A 17,904-nucleotide genomic window follows, 5' to 3' on the forward strand; every position below is an offset into this window, starting at 1 on the left:
TGAAAGGAATAAATGTGTTACTAGTGGGGTGCAATGTTTTAAAACAACTCATCTCATAAAATATATTGGATTTTGATGAAAAAACTCCTTATCTAAACATATTTGTTGTGTATAAAAAATAATCATTCGTAAGTAGCACTGTATATGTATATTGTGGACGAAATACTTAAGCAATTTAACCGTCCTTTTGCAAACATGTATTTTATAAGACAATCTCTCTCCGGAATGTAATTTTGGGTGATGTTTCAAAAGAACCCCTTGTCTTTGAGAGCTCTTATGTGACAAAACGTTATGATTTCATACAACAATCTAAATCCCTAAACTGTATTGAAAAAGGTTAAAAAGAAAATTGAAAATACAGGTTTTAAACCATAGTAATAGGCAACGTGGCATTAAATTAATTGTTTGGAAATAAAAATTTATTGTTCGTAAAAAAATGCCTACGTGTTTACCAATTTAATAGATATTTAATAAAACATCCCACTAGGATAGAAATAAAACAAGAAATAAATACATCAATGTACCAAATGGACGTTAAAAACTAAATCAATAAAATAACTTTAAAATAAATTAGAAATTTTGGAATCCCTAATATGACACTAAGTTAATTAATTATTTGCCTTTATTTTTGGACAAATAAACATAAACCTTATAGCCCTGTCATCCTATGTTCTTACAAGATAAACCCCAGTAAAATGGTTTGTGAGATTATTTTACCTAGTCAGGGCCTAAATTATTTTTTTTCCTCGACATGCAATAATACTTTTTAGGAAGTAATATGTTGTGTTCAGTAACCTACATTTTTACATTTTAGTTTTTAGACACGTATATTTATGTATGTTTATGAATAGAAATAACTTCTTGATCAGCATTAGTACGTGTTATTAAATTTACGAAAAGTAAATGAAAGAAACGTCTGATAACACTTAAAACATATATTATTTCTATGAATATAAACAACTCATCTATGTGTGAAATATATCAAATAATTAGCCCAAGTTAACAAATTGGTAAAATGTCGACCTCATTAACATTTAAGTATCAACCAAACAGTTTTATTCCGGAACTAGGGAAATGAAAACAGTGGCTTGATTGTGTGCTAAAATAAAATCTTAGGGATGTTTTTCGTTTGTAGAACGTGGTTTAGAGCCTGACTTCCAACACCATCATAAAAAAGCTCTTTGTAAATTGGAGTGGATGCCGGCCTATTTCGTTGTTAAACTTATCTATAATGTAATCTGTGTTTATGGTAAATGTTTAGGGTGTATATGCTCTTTCTGCTTTGTTCTGGGGGAATTTTAGGCTTTAATTTTCAGTGTTTACTGTCTTGTATGAGATTTCTCACAGAGACGTTAGCTATTTGGGAAATACACATTACATTGACCATAAAAACCGAAACATTTTAACACAATTCCGATTCTATGTAATCCAATAGTTGCAAGGTCCAGCAACTAGTTTCAACTTCATGAAGAAGTCATCTTTAGTGGAAGTCAAAATTGCTTCATCAGAAGGTCTTCATATACACATATTGTACATTTACACACAAACACGCACACGCACACGAACACAGTTACGTAAAAAATATTCATTAACAACGCGGATAAAGATACGTTCAATGCTTTAAGAGGTATTACAAGAAATACATAAACTTGTTTCTCAATTACATTTGCACTATGATTTATGTCTAATTTAGAATAAAGTTGGAATGAGTAACAGTTTTGCTGAAATTTGAATAAAAAATCGTCTTCGAATCTAACTTAAACAATTAGTTACATATATTTCTTTTAGTTTCTATACTGTTCTGTTACAAGTGTTACACCAGTAAAGCTGTTAAATGTTAAAATAACTCAAAGTATTCAGTATATAATATGTATGTAGATGAAGTAAAGGTAAAAGTCATCTAGAAACCTCGAGACCCGTTGGCTACTCGAAGTTAAATAGTGGCTTGAGATTAATTTCCGTTTCACAGGAAGGAAATGTGCTGTAAGTGTTGAGTTTGACTACTGAATAAATTCCGTCTTTCCTGTCAGTCAGCACAAATATTGAGTTAATAATTGTGGCCCAAAGAGAAGCGATTGACTTAAAATACAATTATTTCTATAATAAATAAATATTATGATTTATTAATATTAGTTTATTTTCTATACTAAATAATATTTACCAAGGTTCACATAGGAGGTTGATTTAAATTCACAGGGTTATATAAAGGTCTACAGTAATTTAATTTGCCTTTTCAGGAGAAAAAACTATTGTATAATATATTTTCTAGAAGCCCATTTCATATTGCGCATATAGGATTTAAAGAATGATGAACTATATGTATTGGCTTAACAATGCAAAACAATTGACAGCGTTTAAACCTTAAGTAGCATATGCGAAAGATAGACTAAATTGACATCAACGTGTGTGACAAATATAGAAGGAGTAATGAAAATATGACAGGAGGGAACACAATAAAATTAACGAAATACATTCACCATGCTAGACCACTCGAATAAATTGGCTCGTGATTTAATATAAAAAACTAGGTATAAGCCGAACAATAAAAAACTTACTAGAATTAATAGAACAAATATAAATGACTTGGTTTCCATTGAATTGATGCAAATGCATTTTATTGTAGTATTATTACCTTCTATAGTATATGATTTTCCAACATATGTGCTAATTTTTATAAATAAATGCTTATGATATTGAATCGTCCACTGAAAGAACTTAAAAATATATACTCTTTTTCCACTTATTTTATATGGCCTTTAGCTTAATTTTTGTACACTTTTAATCGTACTCAGTGAGATACTAGACTAAACATTTTACGTTTTGCCACGGGAAAGATGGGCGTTGAAAGTGAAAGCTCGAATGTGTATAAGGGTACCAATTGATTATTCAAACAGCGGACGAGAAATCCCTCTAACAGATTCATCGCACGCCGGGGTCAGTGCTACCAACCTATCAATAATTGGTGGCCTTAAAGCCTTTATTGAAAGATTATCAATCAGACGTCTTTATTCTGATATAAATAAGATAATTTTCATCATCACAAAAGAATTCTCCTAGTACAATGGAAATGTAAATAAAAGCTGTTGATTAAAAAATTACAATTATTGAACTTTCGTTTTTAAAAGTTAGGAAATTCAAACAATGTCTCTAACGAAGCTCCTTATGTGCAATTTGATTTCTGCATAGTTTTTAATGTATAAACAAACTATGATATTAATAATATATCCAGTCCGTAAATAATCTGCATTTTAATTTTTTTAACTGTAATTTACTTCATATGCTTCTTATGAGTCGACATTAAAATGTAGATTTTGTTCTTCTTCATCGTTTCAATTGTACAACAGTGTAAGAATTTTAGAATTATTGTCAATTCAGTAAAGAAAATTGTAAAAATTCGATCCGGTTGTATGCCAAAGAAGAGGTAAGTGATCCGTTTCAAAATATTTGTATTTAAATAAAATAATTCAAATTAAATCTTATGGCTTTAATTAATATTTATTTTGGGGGTAGATTGGAGGGGTATGTAGATTTTTATATTTTGCAATAGAAAGTATTAAAATATTTTCCATGTCTTTAATTTAAAATAATAATTACATATAATTTTAAGTGTGAGGATCTATTTCGCAAATATATATTAAGGTTTGATACATTTTAAAATTTAAGTAATCTATTATCATGTCAACTCATGATATTATGTTATATGATAATTAAGATCATGATTATGACGAGTCATTTTATTGTACTTGTTTAAAAAAAGATTAAACAAACCAATCTTTTGTTTGACGGTTTTGCATTGTTTATTGTACATGCTTTTACCAGGAAACTCTATTTACGTTCTTAATTTAATTCCAAGTCTGAAGAGCCTAGGCAACATTTTGAATAATGGATGATGGAATAAATTAAACTTTAAGTTCAACTTGAGTGTTCTAGCGAGAAAAACTTTCGTCGGGTAAACAGTGTTACTAAGAATTCTATCTTATACTTAGTTGTTCTAATTAAAAGGTACATCCATATGCCTATACAATTTAAGAGTAAGACAATACTATTTTACTGTGGAAACATTTAGTACCGAAAATTATGTGTCACGAATTTATTGTAAGGTATTCTGATAGAAAAAATATATGTAGTCTAGCTTATTTTCTGCTTAAAGTTTATAGATCATTTACCCATATGACTGAATAATATAAGAAAAAATATGTATTCAAGGAAACCACGTAAGATTTGAAAATACCTTCTCTCTTTAGCCACATAATTACTTTTTACTATAAAACTATACTGTATAACGTCACAGTACATAGCATACGTAATTTTCTTTTGGGTAATTATAATGACCAAACAGTTGAAATCCACTAGGCAATGTATACAATTTAGACAGTAACAAATTCGTTAAACAATTAGTAACATTATTTCCGGATACTGATTAGTGGCTTTGAGTACAATAATATACTGTAATTTACAGTTTCATTTTCACGTTATGATAATACACAAGTGATTGTAAATTTTTCTAGACTGTAAAATACACGTATCTTACCTAATTATGTCATAAATATTAAAATAAATAAATAATAATTAATTTTAAGCCGTATTAATAACCTCAATTGAATAGTTACAAACTATACCAAAACTGACAAAATTATTTCAAAGGAATACGGGAAAGCTAGTTCAACTAATGTCTATTAACGGCACAAAACCTTTTGTATATATTAGAGCACAGACTAGATTCTTTATACATAAATATAATTGAAATAATGTTAACTAATGCTTGTTGGCTAATGTAGCTCATGTACCTTGTCTCCAGATTGGTTATAACTATGGTAATATCCTCAAAGCCGCCCTACGATAAAACGGTTGACTACAATACGAATTTGGAAAAATAGATGCATGTTGTAGATTGTTGCCATCAATGGTCACAGTAGATTAGAAAAAATATTTTTTTGTAAATACTGCAAGGTACAAAAAGGTGTACTCATTATTAACTCATTCAATATGTCTAACATATATTTACTAAATATTTACTTAACAATTTATGTAATATCAAATGCATCCTACAAACAACAAAACATGCTATGCACATCAACCCACTGAATGATATTGAATATATTCCCCAAACATACAACAACTCAAATAGGATATGAGAGTTTCAAACACTGAAATATAAATGATTTTAGAGCGCCAAAAATATGTAAACGGAAGAGTCAAGATAAAGCAGCTCTTGAATTGACTTTGAGGAGGGCTAGTGCTTGTGAAGAAGCTAATAAATTTCAGCCCGTCCCCAGCAGACGCAGAGATTGCTTCTTCCCAATAGATCCTGGGTAGACAGGATATCAGCTATTAACTGTCAAGACCATCGAGTTTCCGGGTCATTGAACCCGCCAATAGCCATCAACCGTCAAGTGCTGAACTTTTAATTGATTTTATAGCTTGAAAGTACCGGACTTCCGAGCTTTACAATTTTTAATCCACAGTGTTTTGTAAAGTAGGGTTATTTAATAACTAAAAAAAAAAACTCGTGTAATAATTAACTGTTCAATATAACGGTCTTAAATATCAGGTCCCTTTTTGCGTTAAAATTCTCACAATGAAAATTTTAAATCATGAAGTCCGATCCATCTAGTTTTCAGGTGAATTAAAAAACTAATTCAACCTTTTCGGATAATGAATCTACTTAACTTTGCTATCCTATACAATTACGTAAGATTTTTTAATTATGTAGCAAAATGTTTTATTTGTACGTCACAGCAACAGACGGACTATGAATTCTTCAAATCACAACGAACAATCCATCTAGTGAAAGTCAAAACTACATTACAAGAAGAGAACGCTGTTGGTTAGAAGATAACATTTGAGATGTTACGTGGAACATTCCTACAAAACGTTTAGGTAGAGACAGGTTTCAGTCTGATTTATAGATCTCATTTTCTCTAAGTACTGACAGTATCTAACTGTAAGTCTTACTTTGTCTACATTATTTGGCAGTAATTTTTGGGACTTTGACACTCAATAAAAACGAGTTTACTTGATTCACAACGTATATTATATACATAACGTATCTTTAGTTCAACTGGAATATGTGTATTTTGTTATTTTTCGTTTTCGAAAATGAAGGCCAATATTAAAACATTTTTAGTTCAGTTGTATCCAAAAGTTCTCATATGTGATTTGATTGTGGGCCAACAAATATTTTAGCTAAAATATTTTCTAATATGTTTTATTTAACCGTTAGTCAAAATAAAATAAAACAGTGCTGATATTTGAATGAAATCTTCATTTATTATAATTCTTTTTCCAATAACATATGTTTTGTAACGCAGATGTAATAGATTTACTATTTATTATAAGAAATCAGTAGTTTTCGAACATCTTACTCCATTTGATCATGAGGAAAACTAGTCATATGAGATAAATTAATTAACAGAGAAAATATGGTTAGTTTTGGTAAAACAACCATTTATTGTTATTGATAACCACAATGTTAGTGCTGAAGATAAAACAAATCTAGTAGACTTACAACAAAGCACACAGTATTGTGACATCTACAATAACATTTATTTCATCAATCTATCAATTATTATATAAAGGAATGAATAAGTTTAATGCTTTGCAAAACGTAAGAATTTTGCTTGTAAAACCCCTGCTAATACGAGTAAAGTTAAGAAAACTGCTTACGACGGCGGATTCAAGGGAATATTTCATTAAGGATTTGAGAATAAATTACCTTCAACGAAAAGCTGATGGAGCTGAAGAATTAAATTGAATTTGTATACATCATAGTTGACTTTTAGGCTTGAGAATAACCCTTGTAATTATTATATAAAGAATAATCCGAACCAGGCGTGGGAAAATGCCCACATTACTTCTATAGTCAACTAATTGTGTTTATAAAGCAGAATTATATATGCAAATATTTATCTCGGTACGTAAAAATCTAGAATACATTTTGTTCTAAACATTAAATTATATGGTCCAGTACTTAAATACGATTTAAAAATTTCTTAAGTACAAGGTAGACATTTTAATGTTTTTTTTCTTGAATAGAATATGATGAATGAAATCATTTTTATGAAGTACTTTTTTTTACATTTCATATGTAAAAAAAATGTATGATTGTATTTATTTAAACATTTTTTGGATAAAGTGCACCAATAATATGTCAGTACGGTAAACAGTTTATTAAATAAATTTTACTTACTTGTATGTGCAGTAAATAAAGTGCAATTTAAAAAAGAGGTCGTAATTAGTTATTTATGTAACTAGTGTGCAAAGGCACTTTGCACTCTCGTTACACATTATATTTTTCCTACAGTTACTATAAAGCGTATAAATAATTAGTCTTTCGAACACTATACAACACGTTTTTAGGTTAGGTCAAATTCAAGCGTTAGACTAAATGGGAAATGATGCACCGGCTGTTAATATAGTAGTTGTAATATCTTTAAGAGTTACCAACTTATTTTCAAGTGTAAACGTATTACTTGCCTAACAAAAGCACACAGTTTGGTGTTGGTTGGAATACATGGAGTGCGGAAAAAATTATTGCGGCAAAAAAAGTGTGGCAAAAGTAAGTAAATGCAGCGATTAGATACTTGGCGTGCTATTATCATTGCAAGAAGACCTACTTTGTCAGGTAACTGTAGGGAAAGTAAATACTGACACTACACATAAATATACATTTAAGGTGCTTTTCATCGATAAATACGAGGATTACAGACAATTTACAACCAACGTTAAGGTTCAATATGTAGAGTAAGATTTACCAACATATTTTCAAACCTATTTCATTAAATAAATGTGTTTTTTTTATTTTTACCGATGCAAGGGTTCCTAACTATAATAATATTTAGTATTCATTAAAATCGTTCTTTTTAAGGCCAGGTGCTAAACAACGACAAAAACAACTTGAAAGTATACGAGAATAAATTTTAACAGTTTTCAACTACATTATACTATTATATTAATAATCTTCTGGATGATTTCTCTAACGATAGTATTTTATACTTAGAGTAGTTTTTGTTCTGCACATATACAATTCTTAATTTAATTACTCAGATCTGGAATTGAGTAAATATTAATATTCCCATACTATTTTAAATAAAATAATCACAAATAAGCTTGAAATAAATCCTCAACCGAATAATGCACTTAACCCTGATAGTCGACTGCAAAAGAAAAGAAGTGTGCTAAAGAAATTTTTGAGGGCGGATATATTTTTCCGTTATTGAAATTGTAGAGGACTAAATAAAAAGAGTTAAAAATATAAAGTTGGTGTTGGGAAAACAGATTACCAAAGTAGATACACCTGTCAGATTTCACACTATGTATATTGGTTGTTTTATTGATTACCAGCTGGGCAAATACATCTGGCCTTAGTCACTAACCCATAGATCGGTAAACCAAGGTTCTCGCTCCATTTTACATTAAACCTTCATTTATATTCTCCCAAAGTCTTGGATTAAGTTGTTCATTGTATTGACACATCGATTCATTGATCAAGTACACTGAATTATATCTGAGATTGAAACTCAAAAGTGCTGATTATGGTACGGGGAAATCCAGTTTAATTTTAATACTAAATTAAGAGTTATCAATGTAAAAAAAATAAATAAATAAACTATTAGTTAACCTCTAAAGCAATATATTCTGTTTAGAAAATAAATTCAACATCTACATTTGAAAACATTGTAAATAATAACTAAAATCAATGTTAACAATGTAACCTAAAATTAACTAATTTCATTGAATATTAAATTGAATGTGGTAAGGTTATTGAAATATAAAAATAGATTGTCATCATTTATGTCGTTTCATAATTTATGGGGCTCTGAAATTCATTGTGTATTTGAGCTCTAACAATGCACAAGGAACGACTTAATCATTGTTATCATTGTTGTGGTTATGCATCATATAAAATTCAATTAATTACCTTGATAAGCGAATCACCCCTCAGTTTACATTGGAATATTTAAGCCTCCTCTTTATTGAAACGAGATTTTCAACTCTTCCAAACAGAGCAATTCAGTGTAATTTAGTTAATAATTGCCAATTAGTAAATAATTGAAAATTAGTGGTTTTCCTATACAACAATATGTTTTTGTTACTCGTGATTAAATCATTTCTTTACAATAATGACTACTGATGTTATGTCTAAATAAATGTTTCTATGGTTTTTTTTTCGAAAACGTTTAATACTTGTTATTTTTATTTCGTTACTAAACTTAACAAGTTGTTATCTTATAAAAACCTATAGATATTAACCAACATTTGGGGACATTAGAAACCCAATTAGTGGATTTAAAACCCTATACTAATAATATTAATATACCATCAACCAGATTGGTATAGAATATACATTGTATTTCCTCATTACTCAAACGAGTTAATGTTTCTTTCATAGTTTAACCAGTAACGTATTGGACCAACGAAAATGTGAACTAAATTTAGGTTATTCAATTTTAAACATCTTTAGTCCTATTACCTCATTTTATCGTAGAGGGTTAAAACTTAAAAGGTAATGAATCATAATAATTGTTATTATTCGGTAATAATGATTCAATTTGAGTTTTTAAATCTGTAAAATAAATAAAAAAATACCTAACAATGCAATTATCAAATATAGCTAGAATGTATTAAAGCGTTTAACAAAATGTTATATTATTAAATAGAAATTATTCGAAGTGCAAATATGTCACTACAAAACATTTATTTTGGACAAATTGCACTGCAACACCTTCCTTACAAGTACTTCGATTTGGGTGAACCGTAAGTTATTAAAACCATTTATGAGGATGTTTTTGATGTGACTATTTAAAATAAAATCAGGACATTGAAATAACGAAAATACGAAAAATATAGCTATCATTTTGTACAGATATATTAGTCGTATAAAAAACTAGTATTACACATTTATTTAATGCAATAATGTAAAACATCCATTGTTTTGAAACACACAAAATCTTAAAATTTTCAGAAAATAATATGTATAAAGGGAAGTTTAGTCGAGTATTAAGCTATATTTAGCAGCGATGTGACTTGAGCGCATTCTATCGTATGTTGGACACACTTGCGCTCGCTCGATCTGCGCATAACGTTAAATAACGTAAACATCTCATGTAAATATTATTGAGCTGGTCAGTTGCATACAAATATCCACAGCCTCTATATGCGAATATCAAATGAAAAAAATTCCATAAATTTATACTTAGGGGAAAAAGTACGTAGAATATCTATTCGAAATATACGTTGGTTTTATTTTAGCATTTGTCTTGTGGGTAATTTGTAAAGTTATTCGTTTTATTAAAACATGCATTTTGTGAGAAGATCTACGGGTTAACATTTTTATTTTGCTATTTTAGTATCAGTAATTCCTATATGTTTGTGTAGTAAATGGATATATTCCTCTAAAAAGAGTAACATAATTACATGCACTACATGCATAACGTTGAAGCTACATACACTTAAGGTGCTATTAAACTTATAAAGGCAGGCATTAGACACTTTTTAACCAATATATAAAAACTCATGCTTAAGAGTAAGAAGAGATTAAATTAAAAGTCTGAGATGGAATATGCCAGTTTTTGTATAGAAATATGTAACCTAGATCTTCTAGAGGAATTGGAAACGAAATTCAAAATCCAATCCACCAAATAGATATAGTTTCTATTTTACTCAGACAATGCATGAATGAAAATAAAGGCAAAACTCGACGTATTATTTTCGTGTTATGAAATTAGTAGTGTGTCTATCGCACCATCGTTATTTAAGCATTTAAAACAATAGTACTTTTAGAAAAGAGGCTACTTTTTAAAATGGAAATTTAAGACAAATCCACGTCATGAAAATAAAAATCTTACATTAAAGCTTAATATAACAATTGTCTGTATATGTTTCATTTTAAGAAACATATACGACGTAACATAAACATTTAATGTGTACAAGGATAGATTTCAAGCGCGGGATTTGGAAAATAAACTGATTTTCACAAACTTGTTAGAGAGTTTAGGACTTTATTATTTCTAATGTTGTAAAAAAAAATTAAGAAACTGTCTAAAATCTTAAACAAAAGTTTAAGAGAAAATTTAAATGAACAATACACAAGTTCCTTTACTGCTGAAAAATGATCACGGTTTAAAATATGTTGAGAAATATATTGTTGTTTATATCAAACAATTAAACTAGCAAACAAATAAAAATAAATTTGCAACACGTTCAACGTTTAACGCCTCCCCAGGCATATTCCATCCGTCGAAGATAGAAGAGGATACTGACCACTAAAGGAGACATGTCGCCTATCACACAGACACACATGTACACCTACACATACACGACACACATGCACGACGCACGCACGCACAACCACGGTACCTGATGTGACGCGACACGCTCACTGACACACACTGACTACCACGTGGTGTAACGCCGCCCACCGCGTCCCCCGCCCCCCTCGCGGCCCCCACGACAGGTGGGACTACTGTACCTTCGACTACGGGTAGAACTACATATCGTTCCTATATTATGGTATTATGGGGAAATTATCATTACGAATTATCGTATTCAAATTGAAAGGTTGGTTTTCAGTATATCACTTATTTGTGTTCTAGAATAAACATTAGGGAATTTTTGCCATTAAAAGCTAACGCTAAACGCTAAAAATTGGTGTTCACTGTATGAGTGTCCAAGAATTTTGTATCTCCGTAACGCTAATACTGAACGTAAAATGGAGCTAAGGTGTTGTATATATCAATGCTTTAGAGGTAAGTATTGTTTAGTGTTTCATATACTTGGTTGCGATTGATTTTGTAGTTTTGGAGGACATTTAGCTTTATCAGCTTTAGGAACTTCAGGAGCTTTAGGAGCTAGAATTGATCAAGGTTCTCCCGTTTCAACATAGAACTTCTTTTAATAACACCATTTCATCATTTAGACCTTAGGGTGAATCTCAAACGTTTTTCGGTATTGAAGAAAAATCCGTAAAAGCAAAAAAATCTAATCACGATTTAAAAATGAACTCAGCATACACTTCCAACTTAGGTTATGTTTAATTGTTTATGCTTAACAGCTTTAATGTTACGATAAACACTACTATAAACCCGTGAAATAGTGAGCCCAATACGTTATTGAACTCGGTAAACGCTAATTACTACACATTAACGTTTAGCGTATTTAGTTAACGTTAAGAGCAAAAACGTTCTATATACATTACAATTTGTTCTAAGCTACAGCATATTTTATGCACCAACTGTCATTGTTGTAAAACCCTCTAGTAGAGTTTGGACTACTTCGACAATGTAGTACAATGTAGTGAGTATTTGGTTCGCATGATGTAGCCATGGTTTTGGAATTAAAATTACCATCGTAGAACTGAAAAAAATATAGTTTCCGGGAAATTCCCTGTTTGTGTTATCCGAGAAACATTTACATTGGAACATGTTTTAGCTACATCACCTTGTATGTCACGCCAACTGTTAAGGAAGCCCCCACTACAGTTAGGACTGCCTTTGACGATGCAGATGAGTGTGAATGAGTAAATGTTGTAGCCGTAGATTTGGAATTGAAATGTTCATGGTAAAATCATAGATTAAACATTAGACATGTATACTCTTTTATCCATGGTAGAATTGAACCGCCAATACTGTGCTATATGTCACTGATTTGTGTTGTGTTTAACTAATTTTAACCCGAGGCAAACTGACAGGACAGTTTGTTGTAGTCTAAGTCACACAAACTATCATAGTATGTAAAACTAATTATGAAATAGTATTTTCACAGTTATAAACTCTGTAAGTAGTTCTTTTTACCATGTTATGTTTGAATAGGAAATTAACTACAGTTATTGTCACAGACTAGAAAGTCAATACATGCCCTGCTAATACCTAGGAGTAAGTATATTCTACGAATGTAAAGACAAACACACTCTCTGGCAGAAATATCGTAACTGATCTCAAACTGTTAAATTCTGGTCAACAGATTAACAACAAGTTATGCAACAAAGCTGATAACGAATACTTTAAAATATGATTTGAAAGATTAAGCTACTTCCAGTTGAGATAAAAGTGTGACGATTGCAGGGCTGTATTTTCAAACACAGTAGACTACAAAAAAATATATATGTCAATTGTTTAAGCTAATATTAGGTTTTCACTACAATCTTTACTGTGTAAATTTCTTCCCATCGTCTTCCAATATCAACAACCCATTAAAATCGTATTCATTTTGTTTTGGCGAATTTCCCTATAGGGAAGTAGCTATTACCGTAGGTCTCATGGTAAGACTTAGGCCCGGGACCGATTTACTTTTTCATTTTGATGTCCCCAGAGGCCAAAAACACCATTCGTTCAAATTTTTATATATGTATATATATATATATATAGATATATATATATATATATGTGTCCGTGAACACGATAACTTGAGTAATTTTTATCCGATTTTGATGATTTTGGTTGAAGGTGTAAGGCGGGATAAACTTGAATGAGTTCGCGATCCAGCATGATCGGACCATGGGAACAGGATTTTATGGGGGGTTTTATGGGGTAAAAATTGGTTTTTCTCACTTTTGACCCTCAAAACACAACATTTTCCAATTTTTCTCTAAACCTTCTTAAAGAGCTTAAAAAACAAACAATTCAGTATATCAAAGTGTTTTTGTACGGTTATTGGTTACAGAGAAAACTAAAAAAAAATTAAATTTAAAATGCCCATGTTATTCTTATGGAGAATATTGTAAAATGTTGTAGTTTGCTTGTTTATGGATATCTTTTAATCAAACTTGGCCAATATATTCATTTTATACTAAGCAATAATTATTTTACTTAAAACACAGACTTTATTAGTTTCCTTGTAGCAGCAAACCTAGGTACTCGTTAAACCTAATGTTATTTAAAAAGATCAATTGAAAATCAATTCAGCCAAATGGAAATTCGCTTAGATGGCAGGTTTGCTGCGGCGGGGGTATTATATTATGTCCTATTTTCATACATTTTATTAGGTTTCAAAAATATATGTGTAAAAAAAACTTGTAATAGTTTATTTATATAGGAATACTTATTACATTGTTCAATATATACAATTGTAAAAACTCTTGACAACGCCTCTCACCTTTTCTACACAGTGACAATAGCCACAGACAAGTTAAGTACAATAATTTTAAATTATACTGAGCCCTATCTTAAAGGATTACAGAATTTTCAAACTAAAGTCCTATCTTTTATACACATTTACTTTTGGATGTAAAGTAATGGTAGTTTACGCAACGATCGTGTAAAGATAGTGTTAACGACACGATTGGAAAATTTAAGGTACGAGCATTGGCGAGTGCCTTAAAAACTTCTGCGATTGTCATTATAACACTATTTGCGTAAGTTGCGTACACTACTTTACCTACAACCGGGTTTTAATTACTATTTATAACCTCTCATTGCCACTGGCATTGATGCAACGACTCATTGTACCGATCACTAATTACATCAATCGTTAACAATTAAATTAGTAAACAGTTGATTAGTTGAAGTTCGAAGCATTATAGTTTTACTTCTCTCTCAATCCTTGAACCTCATTGGTCCATTACCCGTGTTGTTAAGTGAAACTATGATATTATGTAAGTAAAAAATGCTGTGTTGTGTTCATTTCTAAGAACTGAACTGAAACTAATACTTTGAAAAATGGTACTAGGTAAAAATATTGATAACATACACATCACTAAAAGCAACGAAATTCTATGCAAACACGAGTGAAACTGTATGAAGGTTTTACTAGATCTACATCAATTATACTTCTATACTTACCTTTGCTGGGAGGAAGATGTTGAAAATACCTCAATACTACCAACTTTATTATTACATCTTAAAACTAAAAGCACAAACGAGAAAACTTGGAACGAAATGTAGGTTGAGTGATTGCCAACATTTACCCGAGTGTGATGATTCTCTCTACACCGCAATGGATATACACGGGTGTTCATCGTAGTCTTGTATCACCTTTACAAGGAATCATTTACAATGGATGCTAATAAAAACAAATACTAAACAATATATCAGGTTTAAATCGTTTTCAGCTTCAAATATAATTTGTTACAGAAACATTTTCTTTAGGACGATGAAACTACGAAAATACGATCTGAAACACTGCCTATCCAACATCAGCAGCTGTTCTCAATTTGTATGAAAGACATATTTTTCAGTTGGGTAAAAATACAAAATAGCAATATCCAATAAATGTCGTGGCAATTTCGTTTTGTTCAATTTAATAATGACTTATTATCAAATAATAAGTACGCACATTTCAATAAAAACTCAATCATTCCTACTACTTTTCACATAGTTGAAAAGTCAATTGTATTAGTATCTTTAAATTATTTTACGTCAGTATTAACAGTACTTCACCAAAATAATTTGGAATGTATTTTTTTCATTTGTAAACGTGAGAAAAACTATATTTTACAACAAACACAAGAAATAAACGTTTACATAACATAAATGTGGACGTATGATGTAGTTTTGTTATATAACAGCACCGCAGCCAAGTTGCATTCAGCGCGACTGCGGTCATATAAAATACATTATACACAATATAACCCTGCAGCGCACTGTAGTGCTGCATGCATGAATAACCAGAAGGAACCAAAAGAGAAAACAAATCAATAGGTTATGCCATCAGGTTATAGGACATAATTATTATAATTTTGCTTGATAAAAACTAGTCACTTATGTTGAAAACACAGTTCTTGCAATATTATCTAATCAAAAATAAATATAAAATGTATTTAAATTTAGCTTACCAGTAGAGTTGTTACTATACAATATGTTGAACAGTACCTGAAACAGAAAATCCTATTGTTAGTGGAAAATTAGGCTATACATTTATAAGTACATTAGTCAGTTGGTAAAGAGCCAGTATTAAATTTTACTAACCAAGATGGTTTACTTATCTTATTAAGTACTGCTATTTATGTCAGAGAAAAAATAAAGAGTGCTACATAAAAATGAACTGTATCAGCATGACAATCACTTTCTCTCACCTTCTCAACAAACCTTATGAAGGTCCTTATGGTGGGAATATGATATTTTATGGGTAAAATTGCAAATGCTGCAATAACATTTGAACCGTAATTTTCCAGCAATGAGAATGAACCTATTGGGTCTGATGATGATTGGAGTGTCCAATCGACATCGATTACCACTTACCATCTTTTGAGTCAACAGTTTCAGTGTAGGCCTAAATATATTATTACAAGTGTTATTAGACGTATTTTTTCGTATTTTCAGGTTATTTTATAACTCGTACGATGCTGATCAAGAAGTTATTCAAGCATAGGTAAAGCTGTTATCCTCTTGAGAAGTTTTTATCCTATTTTCGTGCATTTTACGTTGATTGAGCTAAATATTTCTCTCAAAGGGAATAATTATTTTAAACATTAATTGAAATAATGTTTATTTAGCTATTAGAAGGCAAAGACACCTTTACAACTAGATTCCTATGTTTAGTTTTTAGGTTCATCCTAGAAACAAAAAAAACTTCATTTTCTTAAATTGAAAGGAAACATTAATCTATTTTGTAGTTAGTAAATTCATAATATATCTAAATGATAATAAATGATAGTATAGTAATGATGATATGATAGTAAATGATAATATATCTATAAAGGAGAATGGGTTATCTATGATAGTATCTTATAGAACTTAAATTGCCTTTGAGATTGTTCCCAAGTAGGTTTGTTCAGACAATGCTTATTAATTATCCCCTAACGTTTGTAAATGCAGAGTTGGAAGTACACTTGTAAAGATAAGGTTCGAGCTATTGTGTCATTTACAAAAGCTTCGCTGATAAACATCTTGTGCTCAACCTATGAGAATTCATGTGCTAAAGTTTTTAATAGTAATACACTTTTATTTGATACTATAAATTGATTATATTATACCATCCCAAAATCAACCATAGCTTAAACAGCAAATCGTTATATTTACCTTGTGTAAATGAGAGTTTAATATACACTTTGAATATTTAAGTTTTAACTAATCAGCATAATGTTAAATCAATGTTCATATAAATGTGTTATTTATTAGGGACCTACAGGTTTACCATTGACATTAAAAACCGAACAAGTAAACTTCTCGTTCTAGTTTTTCTGGCGAGTTTATCGTTTTGGAAATATTTGAGTGCGCTGATGTCTACAAAATGTTTCACAGTTTTTTTTCTTTTTTTGTATGTATTTAATTTAGTAAAATTGTGTTCTGCATCTAAAAAATATAAAACTTATTTAAGCTGGGGGTAATGTTGACTAATCTTACTTCATAAAAATATCTTAAAATATAGTTTTCCCGATTAACTCAACCAGCTCTTTTACTCTAAATTCCATAGTTTGGCTGGATTACAATTATAATTTTATTTACCTACAGCAAACTTGAGTAATAATACACAGAACCATGTAAGGTTCTGAGCCTTTGAGTGGTGCTGGAAGTGCTGACGTGCTTGATAAGGCTAAGTGGAGAGGGAATATGGGTGGGACAAGTACTTGTACTAGAATTTGGATTATCCAGAAACGCTTATTACCTCATTAAACTGGTTACGCCCATCACAGCATTCCTGCACACTAAGCAAACTCCAAATTGTCTGATTAGAATTTTAGTAAAATATTTCCATAAATAAGACATATTTATTCCCTATGTTAAACGAGTACCAACGGGGAAGACAAAACGTGTTTTTGACCAAATGTTAGTAGAAGAGGATTAAATAAATATATTTTCCAAGTTTGACCAACATACATTGACAAACAAGTAAATAACAAGAGCATTTTCTTTCTCCCTAGGAATTAAAAAAAAAAAAATACATATAAAAAAATGTAGTAGTAATAGTAAGAACATTTCTTTAATGTAAATTTTTGAAGGATTTTCTCCGTAATGTCTAGTTTGACAA

At 30.3% G+C, this 17,904-nt stretch overlaps 1 protein-coding gene across 4 annotated transcripts in view; it reads right to left on the reverse strand.

The window, feature by feature from the left end:
* The window catches only part of LOC128993980 (potassium channel subfamily T member 2-like), a 329,633-nt gene extending 318,289 nt beyond the window's left edge, over positions 1 to 11,344 (reverse strand). For all 4 annotated transcript variants that reach the window (XM_054418134.1, XM_054418135.1, XM_054418137.1 and 1 more), the window contains exon 1: positions 11,263 to 11,344. The gene's annotated coding sequence lies outside the window, so the exon portion shown is untranslated. The remainder of the gene's footprint in view (positions 1 to 11,262) is intronic.
* Between the last annotated feature and the right edge of the window lie 6,560 nt (positions 11,345 to 17,904).

This window comes from Macrosteles quadrilineatus, unplaced genomic scaffold (genome assembly GCF_028750875.1).
Source record: "Macrosteles quadrilineatus isolate MER2022 unplaced genomic scaffold, UCM_ALF_1.0 Scaffold_5__1_contigs__length_97177068, whole genome shotgun sequence".
In the NCBI taxonomy this organism is placed as follows: Eukaryota; Metazoa; Arthropoda; class Insecta; order Hemiptera; family Cicadellidae; genus Macrosteles; species Macrosteles quadrilineatus.